Raw genomic sequence first — 19,273 nt, 5'->3', positions numbered from 1 at the left:
ACTTCGCCCAACACCTTCCAATTCAATAAGAATAATAACAACACATTTCTTTCTTTCCAACTCATAAACTATATCAACAATTCTATATGTTAGCAACATCATTTTCATCAATACAAGAAGCTATATTGAATTCACATTATCTTGCAAATTAGCCCACAAACAACTACAACTTCAACTTGAGTTATTAAACCTTCATTTTCATCACCTAATCCACAATAAACAACAACCAAATATTACATAAAATTAGTTTAACATGGCAGCCCCAAACCAGCCCATACACGGCCAACCTCCACACATACAATTTCATGAGTTTCATTCATCTTCTACACTCTACAACAACACACAACATGCTAAATGCATTTAATCCATCATTCCGACACACCACTACATGCACACGGCTACATTACAACATCCACATATTCATGACTTCCATCATTTCCACACTTCACAACACTCACAAACCATCCGTAATATATGAAAATAAGAATGAAATCTTACCTCCTCCTCTCCACTTCTTCACTTCGGCTAGCTTGTATATGGCAAGACAAATGATCTTCTTCTTCCAACAACTCCTCCACATGATAGAGGACCTTCCAATTAGTAGAGAACCAAGGAGAAAATATTTTCCAAGACCAAAACCAAGGTAAAATTTGGTTTCGGCCGACCCCCTTGGCCGTTCCCTCCTCTCTTTCTTTCTTCAATTTTCTTGATTTCTCTAGAACTTGAAATGATGAAAACTTGCCTTCTTTAATCATCCCTCTATATATATAGTAGTATTGCACATGACCATGCACATGGCCAAGCACATGGCCGGCCATGTGCTCTCACTTTCTCTCTTCTTTTTATTTCTTTTCCCTCCAAATTTCTTCAAATCTCTAGAAATTTCCTTAAGTCACAAAGATGACTTACTTGTCTTGCCTTGTCATCTTTTTCCACAAATGTGTTTTGGCCACTAAAGCATAAGGTGATCACATGTTTTATTACATGACTTGCAACCAATGGTCAATGCATAAGTGGGTCCCACGGCCATAATGGCTTCTCCAATAAATCATGAATTAGTAGACATTTCCAAATTCCAAATTTGCCCTTAATAATCCATGCCACTAATATTATAAGCGACTTGCGCATTCAAACGAAACCGGAAAATATAACTTCGTCCTTAACTTCCCGCCATTAGCTCGAAATATTCAAATGTCCAAAATGCGAGGTATAACATTATCATACGACGCACGATCACAAAGCCGGCCCGGGATCCGGCGAGCGATATCATAATAACATGCACGAGCGGAGTAGTGAGAGACTAGTGCAATTTACATGTAAAAACATTTGCAAAAACGTAGTACGGTCATATGACGACAAATTAAGCAAACTAGTTTAAATAATTGAGTAATGTGGAATTTGTCTCCCAAAAGTATTTCTGACATCGGATTTGTAGTTCAAAATACATATTAGAACGTACGGAAGTCATTAAAACATCATTCTTTGATATCTATAATCATAGCAAAAACCCCTTTACATCATACCAAATAAGCCGAATAGGACAATCGGAGGGGATTTCGAGGCTAGTGGGCCCACCTCGGTCAAGTCGAAGTGGCATACGTAATTTTACAAACATTAGACTCTAGGGAAGCATCCATGAAAGTTTCAGAGCAAACCGAGTTCGTTTGGGAAAGTTACGGAAGTTTGAACATCTTTCCAACAAACATAAGGAATACGACTCAATTATCTTTGAATGAATAGTACCCAAAATCAAACTCGGATTTTCGTGAGCGAATTGCCCAGAGACTCGAATCCAAGCGTAATACACCTAAGACAAGCCAAAAGGAGGAGAGGGTGAGCTTTACTTACCTTTTGCTTCCTATAAAATCACATCTCAAGTTCGCAAAATCTACAATTTGGTCACATTTACCAATTGTGAGTTATAGCTTCTAAGAATTCAACTTAAATTCATATTGTCTACCGAAATTTCGGCAGCATCTCCCCTATAAATTCAACGTCCCCGAGAATCATCTCGGCCCAAAATATCAACAACAACAACCCAACAACACCATCAACATCAACAATCATCACAAAATACATTATGACATAAATAGTCTCCTTTTCCACATAGTTCAATAATTTCCATCCCAACTTCATACTATCAAACTAATATCAACATTTTCCATATCCATTAAATAATTCAAGATTATTCAAGCATATTTCAATAGCATTCCAAACAATATTCATGGATTCAAGTATTCCCGCCAATTCCATATTCTATCCAAAACCTCCACAATTGCAACAAAACTACCAAATCATATTATCTTCTTCCAAAACCAATAACAATAACAATTATTCACATTCCAACATCGTACTTTCGCAATTATATATAACTATATAAAGATCACATTAAAATGGCATAATCTTCTACAATCACTTTCAATGCCAACTTAAGCCATTTAATCTCTATTTACATTATAATGATCACAACAATACAACTAACATATTAAACAAAATTAATTCATTTCCATTTCTTTCTCCCTACACCACACGGCCATACTCCATAGTTCCAACTACAACCAAATTTATTCAACTTTCATCTCCAATATAAATTCCACCAAAATCACAACTAGAATACAACAAAAAATTCAACTCATATCACCTATACATTAACACACACACACGGCCACATGTTCATATGCACACCCACTTTGCAAACTTCCATATTCCCATAAATTCTACTCATTTCTACATACTACAACATAAACACACCTTCATAACATAATAAAAGGAATTAATTCTTACTTCTTCTTTTTTCAACTTCTTCACTTGACCAAAGTGCGGAAACGGTGAAACGGATGAATTATCTTCCGAAATAATTGTACCACGTTGTAGAGGGTCCTCGAATTAGTAGGAATACCACGAGAAAATAATTTTTGGAATAAGATTTCAAGGGGTGAATTTTTTTTTTTCACCATGGCCGAATGGCCTTGTGTTCTTGTTCTTCATCTTTTGTCTTTCTCCTTGTCTAATTTCTCTTGAAGCTTCTTAATGATAAAGACCCCCTTAATATACTTTAGCACATGGAAAATTAATTAATTTATGGGCTTGGCCTTGTAGTTGGCCGGCCACTCCTTCTCTTTTGGGCCTTAATTTTCTTATTTTTTTTTTTTTAGCCCAATTGGTTATGAATCTTATTTTGTAATTCCCGAAACTAATTTCCAAAATTCCCATTTTGCCCTTGGCCTTCTCCGATGTCTTTGCGCCAACATTTCTCATGAATACCACACATATGTTAAATAGAATAAAAACATAACCTTATTTCCCACAAGTCAAGGTTATTCCAAATTTCCAAGTGCGCAAAAATGCGGGATATAACATCCTCTCCCCCTTTATAACATTCGTCCTCGAATGTTAAATTAGCCTTATAGGGTCTCACAAGCATGGCGGGGGAGTTTCTCTTTATGAATACAATGCATCAGTCATCTATCAATCAATATAACGGATTTAGAGAATTCAAATTACCTGTAAGTATAGGGAACAAGCAAGGATACCTCTTCTTCATTTCCTCCTTTGCTTCCCAGGTCGTTTCTTCTCTATTATTGTTTCACCATAAAACCTTAACAGAGGGTATGTCCCCGGGTATGCAACCTCCTCACCTGACAGTTCAGAATGGTTACAGGTTGCTTCTCAAAAGATAATTCCTCCGTCATCTAAATGTCATCCGGAAATATTCCGGGAGGATCACCAACACATTTTACGAACGTGGATACACGGAATACCGGATGTACTGCCTCCGGATCAGATGGTAAGTCTAGCTCATAAGCGACCTCGCCTACCTTCCAAATAATCTGATACAGTCCTGTCACACTCTAATTTTCGTTAGGGTGTGATGGGCACCCGACCCTTATTTAGGGCCGAGCGAACCCGCGGACTCACATAATACTCATAATCACGCTGCCTCTCAAACCATGACACAAATACATAATGAAAATTTTTCGAACAATCATGTGCTTTTTGCCTTTCTCGAATCAAAGAAAATCTGTAACATATAGAAACATATAGAAATCATAATACAGTACATCATAACACTTCGGCTTACATAGCCGCGTACATATCCGACATCTTATATCCACGACACTGTCTGCAAAGTCTCTAACACAGAACATGATACTATAACATAATACTTTGGCTCGGCAGCACTCCGAACAGCGGAGCTCGCCAATCCGGTGGAACATCTTCGCTAATGTCTTCAACTCATATGGGTGTACACGCGGCATGAAACGCGCCCCCGAAGAAAGGGGATCGTACGAAATATGTGCGAGTATGTAAAGCATGAAATATAGTAAGCGGGACCATACTGAAGTAGAGAGTACGGAAAAATCATAAGGCTTGCCTTTCGAAAAACAGTTGTCATACATATACATATATCGGTAGATAATCATATCATAATCGTATCATCATGTTATCATACATATATACCGTACCCGGCCCTCTAATGAGGGGCTCGGTGAGTAAAATCATATCATTGTACATATATACCGTACCCGGCCCTCTAGTGAGGGACTCGGTGAGTAAAATCATATCATAATCATGTATGCATGCAGATGTACATATATACATACCGTGCCGGCCCTACAGTGAGGGACTCGGTGAATAACGTGCCGGACCCGCTAACAAGGGACTCGGTATGCCATCCTGGCCGCCATCCCATCTCATCACATCATCATATCATCATACACATACATATATACAGCGTACCCGGCCCTCTAGTAAGGGACTCGGTGACCAATGCAGAGAAGTTGCACGAATGCGTGCCGGCCGGGACTCGGTGAAGGACATATTGAGCTTGCACGAGCGAGTAGTGAGAAACCATATGCATATAAAATCATAATCACAGACTCACTGAAGTAATCATAATGAATCGTCACTCGAAATCCGGACAATAGTTATATCAAAAAGCTTTTGGACATTGTTCGGAAACATACCGTATATTATAAGCACAATGGAGTATCATAAGGATCATAATCATATGTCAAATCAATCCGAGCCTGCCTCGGAATGTTACGGACATTAGTCATTATGGAACTTCCTACGAGCATATCGAAGCGGTCCGAGCCTTTCTGTGGAAGTTACGGACGTTCGTAGTTTCGGAATCATTTATGAAACAAACTCTTTTTGAAAACAAACTGTTATGCAATCCTTGAAAATCCATTCATGCGAAAAACATAGAAATCATAGTTTGACTACATTAAGAATATGAGTGTCACGAACAATTATGGATTATAAACATGTTCGGACCGCAAGAGTAGAGTTACCTCGTAATTCGTGTCATAACTTAATTTTTAACTAAGACATGCCAAAGAAAGAAGGGGCGGGCTTTACATACCTTAGCCAGTTCCCAAGCTAATCCGAATTCAAATCTCGACTCTCCAAGGTCTACACAACGTCAATAAATATCGAATATTAGTCATAAACATCGAAGAATCCAATTCCACGCCATTACTTTTTCTACCGAAATTTCGGCAGCATTTCCCCTATAAATTCAACATCCCCGAGAATCCAACTCGGCCAATAATTACAACCACAAGTCCGAGAATGTAACTCGGCCACAATATCAACAATAGTACCAACAATCAATACAAAACACATTCTAACGCAAGTAGTCTTCCTATTCTACATAATGCAACAACTATCTACTCCAACTTCACACTTTCAAACCAATATCAACATTTACATATTCATTCCCTAGTTTGCCATCATTTAAACATGATTCAAGAGCATTTTATACAATTTACACAATATTCAACAATTCCACCAATAAACCATACTTCACCCGAAAACTCCATTTTCAACAAGAACGATCCCAACACATTTTTATCTTTCAAATTCATGCACTATACTAACAATTAACATGTTAACAATGTTGTACCCGTAAAATAAGAAACGACATAAAACTTACATTGACCTCTCATTCGGCCCATAATCATTTCTCAATTCTCATTGTCAAACTCTCATTTCCATCATAAAATACATAACGACAACAACTAAATCGGTACATAAAAATTTAGTCGGCGTTTCTACACATCCAACATATACACGGCCAAGCTCCAACATCCACAACTTCAACTTAAATCATCAAATTCTCATCTACATCATAGAATACATATCAACAACAACTAAAATACTACATAAAAATTGTTTCACCATTTCTACACATAACATACCCACACGACTCACCATGCAACTACCATATATTTTCATGGTTTCTACCCATTACTACATACTACAATATAAATGAAGCCTTTATAACACATAAAAAGGGGTTAAATCTTACCTTTTCTTCCTAACTTCTTCACTTGACCAAGGTACGAAATCGACGAAACGAGCGACCTATCTTCCGAAACAATTACACCACGTTATAGAGGACACTTGAATTAGTAGGAATACATGAAGAAATAAATTTTTGGGACAAGATTTCATGGGGGTGCCTTTCCCCTCTCTTGGCCGAATAGGCCATGGTTTCCCCTCTCCTCTTCTTCTTCTTTTTTTTTTTTCCAATTTCTTGAATCTTCCAATTGAGCATATGAAGAATTTATTCTTCCATGTGCACATATATAAAAAAAATCATGTGGAACATGGCCCACATTCATGTGCATAGCACATGCTCCCTTATTTTACTTTTCTTTCTCCCTTTTCTCTCTCTCTTTTTTTTTTTTTTTTTTGTGTTCAAGACAACTAAATTCCCAATTCCAATTTTGCCCCTAACCTTTCCACAATATTTCCATAAACTCTTTTGTGAATTTCCATTTTTACCCTTAACCTTTCTCAATATTTCCACACTAATGACATCCACAATTAATACTCATGAACAACTTGTGCATTAAACAGGATCACAATACAGCTTTGCCCTTAGCTTCTTGCATCTAGCTCAAATTATCCGAACGTAGGAAATACGGGCTATAACAAGTCTGATATACCGCGGACTGAGTCCACTCTTTTTACCGAATCTCATCCTACACTTCATAAGTGACACCTTCAGAAATAGCCAGTCATCAATCTGGAATTCTAACAGTTGGCGTCGTTTATCTGTATATAATTTATGTCGACTGCGAGCGATCGGCAACCATCCACGAGTGAGCTTTTATCTTACTAGCGCTGAACCATACTGGTCCGATCAACTTTGTTTCACCCATATCGAACCAACGGTCGGAGATGCATTTTTCTATCATATAAGGTCTCGTATTCGTATGGTGTCATCGAATGTTGGGACGATAACTATTATTATTATAGGCAAATTCGGTTAACGGTAAATGATCACCTCCACTATCTTGAAGTCAATAACATAGACCCGTGGCATATCTTCTTAGTGTACGAATAGTACGCTCGGCCTTTGTCCGTCGCACCGAGGATGAAATCTTTGTACTAAGACTCACTTTGAGTCCCCAATCCTTTACGGAATGACTGCGAAGTTAGGTGTAAACTGAGCACCTCTGTCGGTTATAATAGATACGGGAACTCCGTGAAGTCTTGCTACTTCTTTAATATACAATCTGGCATAGTCCTCGGCCGAATAAGTAGTCATTTGGAAGGAAATGAGCCGATTTCGTCAATCATCAACAATAATCCAGTTAAAATCGTACCTGCGCGGAGTGCGCGGTAAGCCTATAACAAAATCCATGTTAATCGTTTCTCATTTCCAAACTAAAATTTTCGTTTCCTGTAGCAACCCGCCGAGCTTTTGATGCTCGATTTTGGACTTACTGGCAGTTTAGATATTGGCCAACGAACTCTGCACCGTATTGGAATGGCATTCTTGAACTGACGCTATTTTACCTTTTCTATAATCAATGATTCAACACTTCTCGGACAGAAACCCCCAACATTTCCAGAATCGTCCAAACGGACTCTAAGGCTGTCTAACTGATGGATTTCACGAACCAATTCCTCCTTTCTGGCTGCACGCCGGTCAAATTGCCCATAGATCGCTACTATGAACGTCTGCCACACCATTCGCTTTTCCAGGGTGGTACAGAATATCGACGTCACGATCTCTCAATAATTCAAACCATCTTCCTTATCACAAATTCAGCTTCTTTTTGCTTAAAGTATACTGGAGACTCTGATGGTCTGTACAATTATCACGATTAAGTTTCACCCTATTGGAAAAATACAAGCGTATGACAAGTAGTTGGGAATCTAATGGTTCGCTCACAACCCATATATGCATATGGAGGTAATTATGCGAATTAAGTACTAAGAAATTCTGCGATGTTTGTCGGACTCTAGTTTCCTTCTGCAGGTGGTTAGAGGGGACCTTACGATAACATTTCGTCAGTTTTCATTGATTAATTGGAGACGGAATCCGTGGAATAAAAATTCAAATTTGTGGGTTGTGTAGAATTAGATATATAGACGAAGGTAAGTATTGAGGACTTAGATAAGGGGCGACACGGTACCTATATAGTCAGAAAAGTGAAAGACTCCGCTATAGATCGGGGTGGGACCCGCTACGAGAACGTTTTGAAAGTTGTTAAGACCCCGGCTTATCTTAAATTACGTGACAAAGGTCGTGCGGGGCAGTTGATGCGATTATAACGGCTTTAACGCACCTAAATGCATTAAAGTTTTAAGGTTAAGCGTGCTAGGGCAGGCAATTCGGGATGGGTGACCCCCCTGGGAAATGTACTAAAATTTTTCACAAATATAGATATGAGAGACAAATAGGAAATTTGGGGTAATCTAAAGGAAACCAGAGTATGTGGAATGGTTAGCAACTTTATAGAGGTCGCGTGAGTTGCGACGGATTAGATTGGTGAAAAGGAAGAGGAGCAACGCAGCTCTGAAATTAGAGTTAGTTGGATGGACATTTTTGCCCCTCAACATAGGCTTTTCTAAAGCAAAGTGTGATTGGAACGTATTTTGGTCCGTTTAAATAAATCACGAATTTGCTGGTCATATATACTTTCTCGAAATAAAATTTCCAAAATAAGGGTGGTGCTTCTTACGAATGACATGGGGGTGTCCTTTAAACTTTAATCCAACATAATAGATTTACTCTATCGGTATCGACCTTCAAGACATGTTAAGGACTTATATCTCATTTCCCCTTTTTTTTTTTTTTTTTTTATAATTTTGGAAAAATTTGGGCAGAGGTTCCTCTGTATTTCTTACTATCCCAAAACCTGCACGCAGGAAATACCAACAATGCCTCACAGGGCCAACATATATACATACGTATCATATCGTAACATAGCCACACAGGGCTAACAATTTCAAGTAAAAGTATAAAAATATCAAGACTTACCTCACATACATAACTCAAACGGCACCGGGCACTTTCCTATTTACTTTCCTTTTCAACCTTCAACTTTATATTTCAATCATACTTCAAATGACTTCCCCAACATACATCTTTTATACCATTGCTTACCTATGTACTGTACGGCTTCCAATATCATCAATCACTCTCTTCTGTCGATACCGTCCTTCGGCTGAAATCAAAGGTTAGTAGGAAGGAATTCGTTTCCTACGGCTGGCTCTATCGCACGATCTAAGATCCAAAGAAAGGTAACACCCTAAATGTCTGTAGCCTCCTGTTTATAGATGTGGTGCACGACACACCGATAAACAAGACTCTACGAGACACGGCCTGTAGACATTCCGAGGACAAACCGCTCTGATACCACTTTGTCACGACCCAGCCACGACTGGCGCCCTACTTGGACGCCCAAACAGACTTTCATATCAAATCATCATATTTTGAACTAGCTCAGATATTACATTCACCATTTTAAGCAGAAGTGGAAATAAATACTATCTTAAGCGGCCGCGCGTACAAAAATATCATATCAAACCAAAAGGGGCGGCGGAATGCACATCGCCGGATATAGGCACACATACAGACACACAGGCCATTTAAGCCGCATTCAAATTTGGTAGATTGGCGGAATATACATCGCCAGATACATACACGTGTACAGACAAATGGGTCGTTTTGGCCATAGTAGCAAACGGGACCATTTGTAAGACACGGTATCATAAACAAACGAACACACACATGACCCATTACCCACGTATATGACTACAGGCCTCTACAAACCAAAACGGAATCATATGGCGGGACAGGGCCCCGCCGTACCCCAAATAATCAAATATACAGAAGTGTATACATCACAGAAGATATGTACCAATATATGGACTCCGGATCGAAAGGAGCACTCTGTAATAGCAAAATGTGTGGCCTACACTGGCAGATCACGAACCTCTGTACCTGCGGGCATGAAACGCAGCCCAGAAGAAAGGGGTCGGTGCGAAGGATGTCTTGAGTATGTAAAGCATAGAGTACAATCCAAACCATAAGCGAAATGAAAGGTACAGAGAGAGAATACCGGATCAAAATATCAAAGTCTGTGCTGAAGGCACATGTACATAATGCAAATAGAAAATCATGCATAAGGCTCAGGAACGTGGTCACCACTCCGACGCTGGTGCCACAACACAGCATACTCCAGAAGGTTTCAAATCTCCGTACAGCTCCGAACATAACACATCATCACAACATATCATATCATAAGCCATATCACAGCATAACTCCATAAACGGTGGCGTATCTCCTCGGGTTTCACGTGATTAGTGGTCCATGAACTATTTTCTAGTATCTAACGAACCCCTTTCTTTCCTTCAGAGATTTCCAAACTACCAAGCACTGGTATTCCTATTACGATAATCGTTATTACCCGAAATATTCGTTGAGCCTGATAACCCTCTCCATTACTCTTTAGGAACCTAGCTCGCAGCCATTTTCTTGCCTTTATTACAATTCTTTAAAACATATTACCGCGTACTTATGTACAACATCCGTTTACCCGATAGGGAAGTAAATCATGACATAAACATATCACAATTCATATTGGCGAAAAGCGTTCTCTTAAGACGTCTTTCATTCTTTCCCTTTATTCTCCTGGTACGTAGAGACATTCAAGCTCGGGCCTCCAGTCAATAGATTTCCTTTCTTAACACCTAAAGATATTGTAATACCATTTTTAAGTCTAACGTAATACGTTCTCCCCCCCCCCCCCTTTTTTAAGGGGTACGTACTTATACCCTATCCATGCCTTTTCTTACAATCTATAACTTGATTTGCCCCGCACGAGACCTTAATAAAATCATGAGGCGATGAGAACTCTCGATCACATAGTACAAAATCTTATCGATATTTGGTCCTCGAATAACGTAATTAATGTAAAAATTTATTTTTTTGTTTGTAATCATATTCTTCCTCATTGGAAGATTCGGCTAAGTTATCCCCTCTTTCACACCCGTTCCTTATCTGTCGTTCCGCTTTCTCGATATTCGCATTTCTTGATATTCACATAATTCATCGTTCCATACCATGGGTTTTCCTTTTGCCCTGCACTATTACATTCCAGTTCCTTTTGCAAATAATTTCGTGCTTTGCCCGTCGGCTCTTTTTGAGGCGCTGCTTAATTACGTTTCTTACTTTCAACTTTTCTGACGTTCTGATCTCCTTATGTTCTACTCAATTACTCTCTTTTCTTTCCAAATATCGTTGTTTTAGAATTTTCCAATGTCAACCTGTAGCAAAATCAATATCAGTTTATCTCGTAACATCTATCCCACACCTTTCACTTAGTCTCATAAATTCTGTCCACTTAATATCTTCCATATATTACCACACTAGCTATTAGGGTTCACCCATCAATCGACATAGTCATAAAAGGGGAGTCCTACACATACATATATATATATATATATATATATATATTTGTCATTTCTTTTACAAGACATTTCCACTCACTTGTTCCAAATCTCCGTACAGCTCCGAACATAACACATCATCACAACATATCATATCATAAGCCATATCACAGCATAACTCCATAAACGGTAACCGGCCCTATGGCGAGGTCTCGGAAATCGTAACACAGCATACTGCCGAATTTATCATAAGACGCACGATCACAAAGCCGGCCCGGGATCCGGCGAGCGATATCATAATAACATGCACGAGCGGAGTAGTGAGAGACTAATGCAATTTACATGTAAAAACATTTGCAAAAACGTAGTACGGTCATATGACGACAAATTAAGCAAACTAGTTTAAATAATTGAGTAATGTGGAATTTGTCTCCCAAAAGTATTTCTGACATCGGATTTGTAGTTCAAAATACATATTAGAACGTACGGAAGTCATTAAAACATCATTCTTTGATATCTATAATCATAGCAAAAACCCCTTTTTAACATCATACCAAATAAGCCGAATAGGACAATCGGAGGGGATCTCGGGGCTAGTGGGCCCACCTCGGTCAAGTCGAAGTGGCATACGTAATTTTACAAACATTAGACTCTAGGGAAGCATCCATGAAAGTTTCAGAGCAAACCGAGTTCGTTTGGGAAAGTTACGGAAGTTTGAACATCTTTCCAACAAACATAAGGAATACGGCTCAATTATCTTTGAATGAATAGTACCCAAAATCAAACTCGGATTTCCGTGAGCAGAATTGCCCCCGAGACTCGAATCCAAGCCTAATACACCTAAGACATGCCAAAAGGAGGAGATGGTGAGCTTTACTTACCTTTTTGCTTCCTATAAAATCACATCTCAAGTTCGCCGAAATCTACAATTTGGTCACATTTACCAATTGTGAGTTATAGCTTCTAAGAATTCAACTTAAATTCATATTGTCTACCGAAATTTCGGACATCTCCCCTATAAATTCAACGTCCCCGAGAATCATCTCGGCCCAAAATATCAACAACAATAACCCAACAACACCATCAACATCAACAATCATCACAAAATACATTATGACATAAATAGTCTCCTTTTCCACATAGTTCAATAATTTCCATCCCAACTTCATACTATCAAACTAATATCAACATTTTCCATATCCATTAACTAATTCAAGATTATTCAAGCATATTTCAATAGCATTCCAAACAATATTCATGGATTCAAGTATTCCCGCCAATTCCATATTCTATCCAAAACCTCCACAATTGCAACAAAACTACCAAATCATATTATCTTCTTCCAAAACCAATAACAATAACAATAATTCACATTCCAACATCTTACTTTCGCAATTATATATAACTATATAAAGATCACATTAAAATGGCATAATCTTCTACAATCACTTTCAATCCCAACTTAAGCCATTTAATCTCTATTTACATTATAATGATCACAACAATACAACTAACATATTAAACAAAATTAATTCATTTCCATTTCTTTCTCCCTACACCACACGGCCATACTCCATAATTCCAACTACAACCAAATTTATTCAACTTTCATCTCCAATATAAATTCCACCAAAATCACAACTAGAATACAACATAAAATTCAACTCATATCACCTATACATTAACACACACACACGGCCACATGTTCATATGCACACCCACTTTGCAAACTTCCATATTCCCATAAATTCTACTCATTTCTACATACTACAACATAAACACACCTTCATAACATAATAAAAGGAATTAATTCTTACTTCTTCTTTTTTCAACTTCTTCACTTGACCAAAGTGCGGAAACAGTGAAACGGATGAATTATCTTCCGAAATAATTGTATCACGTTGTAGAGGGTCCTCGAATTAGTAGGAATACCACGAGAAAATAATTTTTGGAATAAGATTTCAAGGGGTGAATTTTTTTTTTTCACCATGGCCGAATGGCCTTGTGTTCTTGTTCTTCATCTTTTGTCTTTCTCCTTGTCTAATTTCTCTTGAAGCTTCTTAATGATAAAGACCCCCTTAATATACTTTAGCACATGGAAAATTAATTAATTTATGGGCTTGGCCTTGTAGTTGGCCGGCCACTCCTTCTCTTTTGGGCCTTAATTTTTTTTTTTTTTGAGCCCAATTGGTTATGAATCTTGTTTGGTAATTCCCGAAACTAATTTTCAAAATTTTCATTTTGCCCTTGGCCTTCTCCGATGTCTTTGCGCCAACATTTCTCATGAATACCACACATATGTTAAATAAAATAAAAACATAACCTTATTTCCCACAAGTCAAGGTTATTCCAAATTTGCAAGTGCGCAAAAATGCGGGATATAACAATGGATGCCAGTTCGGGCACTAGTCACGGCCTACGGGGTTGGGTCGTGACACCTAAGTTTTGTAATAGAGTTATTTTCTCTATTTCTTGTTCTTTATCCTTGTTTTTGGTTCCAAACAAGGTGGTGATAGTCTTTATCTTGTTTTCAACTTGCGTGTGGTGTTTCTTTATCACGTTAATTGATTTCAAGTGGTGACTTAGGAACTTTATTTGTTCTTGATCATTCAAGAACGCATTTCTTAATTAAAATTCGTTCTAGTTCATATCCAGAACCCTAATTTTCTTTCCATCCTTCCGCTTTCAATACTTACTTAATTTAAACGATTCAATAGTTATTTTTATAGTTCAAATCGTCATCTTTCTCCTCGTCACCCTTTATATAGGCCTAGGGTCTCTTCTTTGATGACTACAAATCTCTATTCTACTCTAGAAAGGAAATAGCTAAAAACAAAGAAAGTAAAATCCCTATTCTATAAGGAAAAGAATAAAGAAAACCAAAATCCTACTAGAACTAGGATAAAGATCCTACTAATGATAGGAAATTTAATCCTACTATAATATAAATCAAGAAACAAGAAACCTATTTAGAAAAGGATTCAAGAAACAAGAATTCTCATTCTTGAAAGAAATTGATCTTCAAACTTGAGCTTCTTGGACTTTCTTTCTCTTGAATTTTCAATCTTGTGTTTCTTGGATTTCTTGATCTTCTTCATCTTTCATCAGATGGCCTAATGTTTTGCCTAGCGTCAAAGATGTAAATTTAATCAGGTGTGTATTTAGTTAATCTGGTAATAAAAACATGTTTACGGCCTAAGTTTTGCCTAAACGAGTAGTGAACTTGAAATAAACACAAGTAATACTCTCCCGCCCGACATCCCGAAAATAAAGTGTTCACTATACTATGAGTTTATGTTTTGTACAATTTTAAAAGATACGAAAAGTAAATACAAACAGTGGTTCAATGAAAATCTTCCGATTCTTTTCGGGCATTGTCTTCGGGATGTATCTCCGGGTACCTGCATAAACACTTAGTAAAAATGTAACATATAATTAAATAAAATGCAAACCTTTGACAGAGAACAATTACAAAACATATATTTTTTTTTGGGACCACATCCTTGATAAAATTAATATATATATATATATATATATATATATATATATATATATATATATATGTCTTTTAAAAATGAAGGCCTAAAAAATTGACGGTTATTTTTTCATTGGCCATAAAGTGTAGAATTCCATTCATTATCAGTGCAATAAAAATGCGTTGAAGAGCAAAATGGTCAGAAACAACCCGAATGATATAGCCAACAGCTAAGCGGGTCACCATAACAACTAAAGCGGAAACCATGGAGTTCATCGTAGGAGTAAGAGCGGAGACACTGGCGAGATAAAGTAAATTATAAAGAATCTATGTGTATGTAATGTAGTATCTGTAATACCATATATGTATACATATATAATGTGTGTTTGTATAAAGAACGTGCGTTTGTTTGAAGAAAAGGAGAGAATGAAGGGGATTAAGGGGAGGGGATGGCCTGCCAATGAGAGAAAAGGGATAGCAAGCAAGAGTAAAAAGAAATTTTCAGATTAAGAGAGAGGAGGGTCCCTTTTTTTGTGTTCTCTTCTCCCATTTTTATGGACTGCCGACTGCTTGATCTTTAAAATAGAAAATTAGACCGCAGGTCTAATGATCCACAATTCTAAAGGTTCTAATTAATTGTTATTCGTTGAAAACTGTCCCATGGAAAGGAAAGAAAAATGGCAATTCTAGTAAATGTTTATGCAGAGTAAAAGCAAGTTGCCAAAGAAAGGAAAATAAGGAGTCAGAAAAAGGAGGAAGAAATAAAGGAGAGTGTTCCAGAAGTGGGCATAGGTGTGTGTGCGGGGAGTGCGGCGGGGGGGGGGGGGGGGTGGGGGGGGGGGGGGGACAGTGAAGGAAAATGATGACACCCTTTTTTCAGAAATCCATGCGTGAGTGAATATAGAGGGAGAAGAAAACATTGTAGAGTCAATACTCAATAGTGGTCTAAAGAAAGCCAAAAAAAAATACGGAAACATGCTCCTTATTTTTGGGAGTGAAAGAAGGGATTTGACAAAGAGGAAGAGGCTTTGAGCGGTAATTGGATAATTGCACCGGGTAATTTGCACAAGGTGAATTTTAAAATATCTCTGAATTAACTCTATTTGCGATAAACTCTTTCTTTTTAATACTAAGTGACAGAGATTAAAATATAACTAATATACATATAAAATATAAATATTAATATGCAATTAAGAAAAATATATATAAAATGTGATAGATACTTGAAATATGTACTGTGTTGTAAAGAACTAAATATTAATTATTCTTGAAATAAAATTATAGTGTTGTGCTGTGCATGTGCATGTACATATGACTGTGAAAAAGTAATAATTATTGAAATTAATTTGATGACAACAAATTGATAAAATTCTAATATTTACAAAACTAAGGATAAGTATCAATAAATTGTGTTAAAAATTGAAAAATGTGTAAAAAGTGTTATTTAGTGCTTTTTAACGATCAAGGCACAGAAATAAGGATAATTGTCAATAAATTGCTGAAAAATGTGTAAAAAGTGTTATTTTGTGTTTTTTTTTTAACGATCAGGACTTCCTGAGACGTTATTTTTAAATATGGTGAGCCAAAATTCTGTGTCAACAGTGAGTAGATTCGCTTTTGCCTTTCCTTATCAGTAGGATTAATATCAGTGTCATCATTTTTATTATTTTTGTATTCTAGTATTCCTTATTCTTTTATTACTATTTGTTATAAATCTTTTCATGCCTCCTTAATGCTTATCTAGAGTGTTTTGCCATGCCTTCTTTACTTTCATTGATCCTCGTTTGACTTTTTTTATTACGCTTTCTCTTGAGCCGAGAGTCTTTCGGAAACAGCCTCTCTATTTCGCAAGGTAGAGATAAGGTGTATACTCTACCTTTCTCAGACTTTACTTGTAAAATTACACTGGGTATGCTGCTGTAGTTGTTGTAGGGACTCTGTCAAGCAGATTTTAGAATAGCTCCACTTGAAGTTGTTTCCTGATACATGCATACACATCTTTTTACTGACAAGTGACAACTTTTCCCGTACTTGATATCAGAATTTAGAATTTATAGTCAATGGGTTTAAAATGAGCCTAATACACACGCAAGCATAATTTTTCTGGCATGTGCACTGTTACGGGCTTCCTTCATTGACTCTTGGTGCCCGTAACGCTATGCGCACTGCCCGTAACAGTACTTATGGATTAAGCAAAACATCTTTGATTTGTCCCCAAATTTATGGAGATATATTATTTACTCAATAGATCATATTTATGGAGATATATTATTTACTGTATAGATCATATTATTTTGCCAACTTTTGTTTAGTTAGAGTTGGCAGCTATCCAATAGATCCTCATCACTCTAGAACTTAATTAGTGCATTTCAAATGATTACTGCTAGAAGGTATTTATATCTGGGTTGGGATTGAAGATCCTAATTTCGTGCAAGCTCGAGGCAAATGTCATGCTACAATATTCATGTGATGAGGTACACGCTCTAGCTATTGAAAATGCCTTCCCATTCTTCATTTCAAGTACATTTGTTTTAGTGATGTTTTCTTTCTCCAGTGCCGAATAGTATGCAACTTTGTATACAAAAGTCATATTTGGTACATCACATAAAACCTCTCTTCCAAGCTAAGGAAGACATATTTGATACATCAAGTTCTGGTGGTAATTGATAAAATATGTTCACTTTATTTAGATTTTGGACTTGAAATCAAATTTTGTCTTTTAGATATATTGCCTACGTGTGTTTATGTAATATTGTGATCTGGTTGTGCAGATTTGGAGAACACAAACAGTTGTGCATGGCGACTACAAACACAACCTAAGGCTCTACAACTTTCAAGATGGAGGAGAAACAAAAAATAGCCTGTGGAATTCTAGGATTACTTGAATTTAGGCATTGCTGGTGTTAATTTGTTTTTGGATATGTAAATTGCCTATATGACCTATCAAGGCGTTCTCCAATGTAAACTCAAGTACTTGTTCAACATACTTTTGCATCAATATAGCTCAAATTCTTATAGTTGTCTTTTCAGGTATCCGCTGCTTTAAAATGTAAAATGTTGGTCCCGTGCTCAGCACGGACCATGCCCCTCTAGTCAAAATATAAATGTCATGAAAGTTTTTTTCTTCCTTTCTCTTGCAAGTAAAAAACACTCTTTCCGTCCATGTTTACTTATCCATATTTGACTTGGTACATCCTTTAAGAATCAATAAATAAAATGATAGTTTTATTATATCACCTGTAATTATTATAAGCCATGTCACTCATTTTGGAAAATGAATGGAAATAATTAGTACTCCCTCCGAATAAAAAAAAATGTCCACTTAGCCATTTGCACACCCCTTAAAAATAAATACTAACTCCTAGACAAAAATAGGTAATTTGACTAAAATGCCCCTAATTAAATAGGTATTGAGATTTGGTCACTTAACACTTAATAAGGCTAAATTTGAAAAAGTAAGGACAATTTTGTTTGATTTAGTAAGTGGACACTCTTTTTTAATAAAAATTAAAGGCTAAGTGGACGCTCTTTTTAATCCGGAGGGAATACTTAATAATAGGGTTAAAGTAGGTATAAAGTGATAAATTGTTTAATATTGGACAAGTAAAGGTTAATATCTATTTTAGTATAATGGACGAGTAAAAGTGAACAGAGTAGATTGGTAATTGAGGAAGAGACCTTCGGTTTAACGTGACTTCAATCAAGCCATTAAATTTAAGCTGCCACGTGGCTCAAATCAAAGACTGCAATAGAACTGATTGGAGGTGTAAATCAGTGCAGGTGATTTTAACCGTGTATAAGATAGATTATCTCTTCCTTTTCTTTAGATATATTTTCTTTTATCTAATGGCACTATAATCATCGTTATCATTAGTACTGTCACGGGCCGCCTCCTTTATAGTGTCAGCGGTACACTAATGGCCCGTGCGGCGCCCGTAGTCCGGGGAGGACTACGAGGCCCGTATGATAGTCCCGGGACTCATGGCACGACCTTGTGCCCATGGCATTGGAGGCTTAGCGTCGGCGGTGCATTGGTCGATGTCAAGGCCTTGGCCTTGCCTTACTAGTATGCCCCTGTGGCATGTTTCAGATGTTGGG

Source organism: Lycium ferocissimum, chromosome 5 (genome assembly GCF_029784015.1).
Source record: "Lycium ferocissimum isolate CSIRO_LF1 chromosome 5, AGI_CSIRO_Lferr_CH_V1, whole genome shotgun sequence".
NCBI lineage: Eukaryota > Viridiplantae > Streptophyta > Magnoliopsida > Solanales > Solanaceae > Lycium > Lycium ferocissimum.
Note: the sequence above shows the minus strand (reverse complement) of the source record.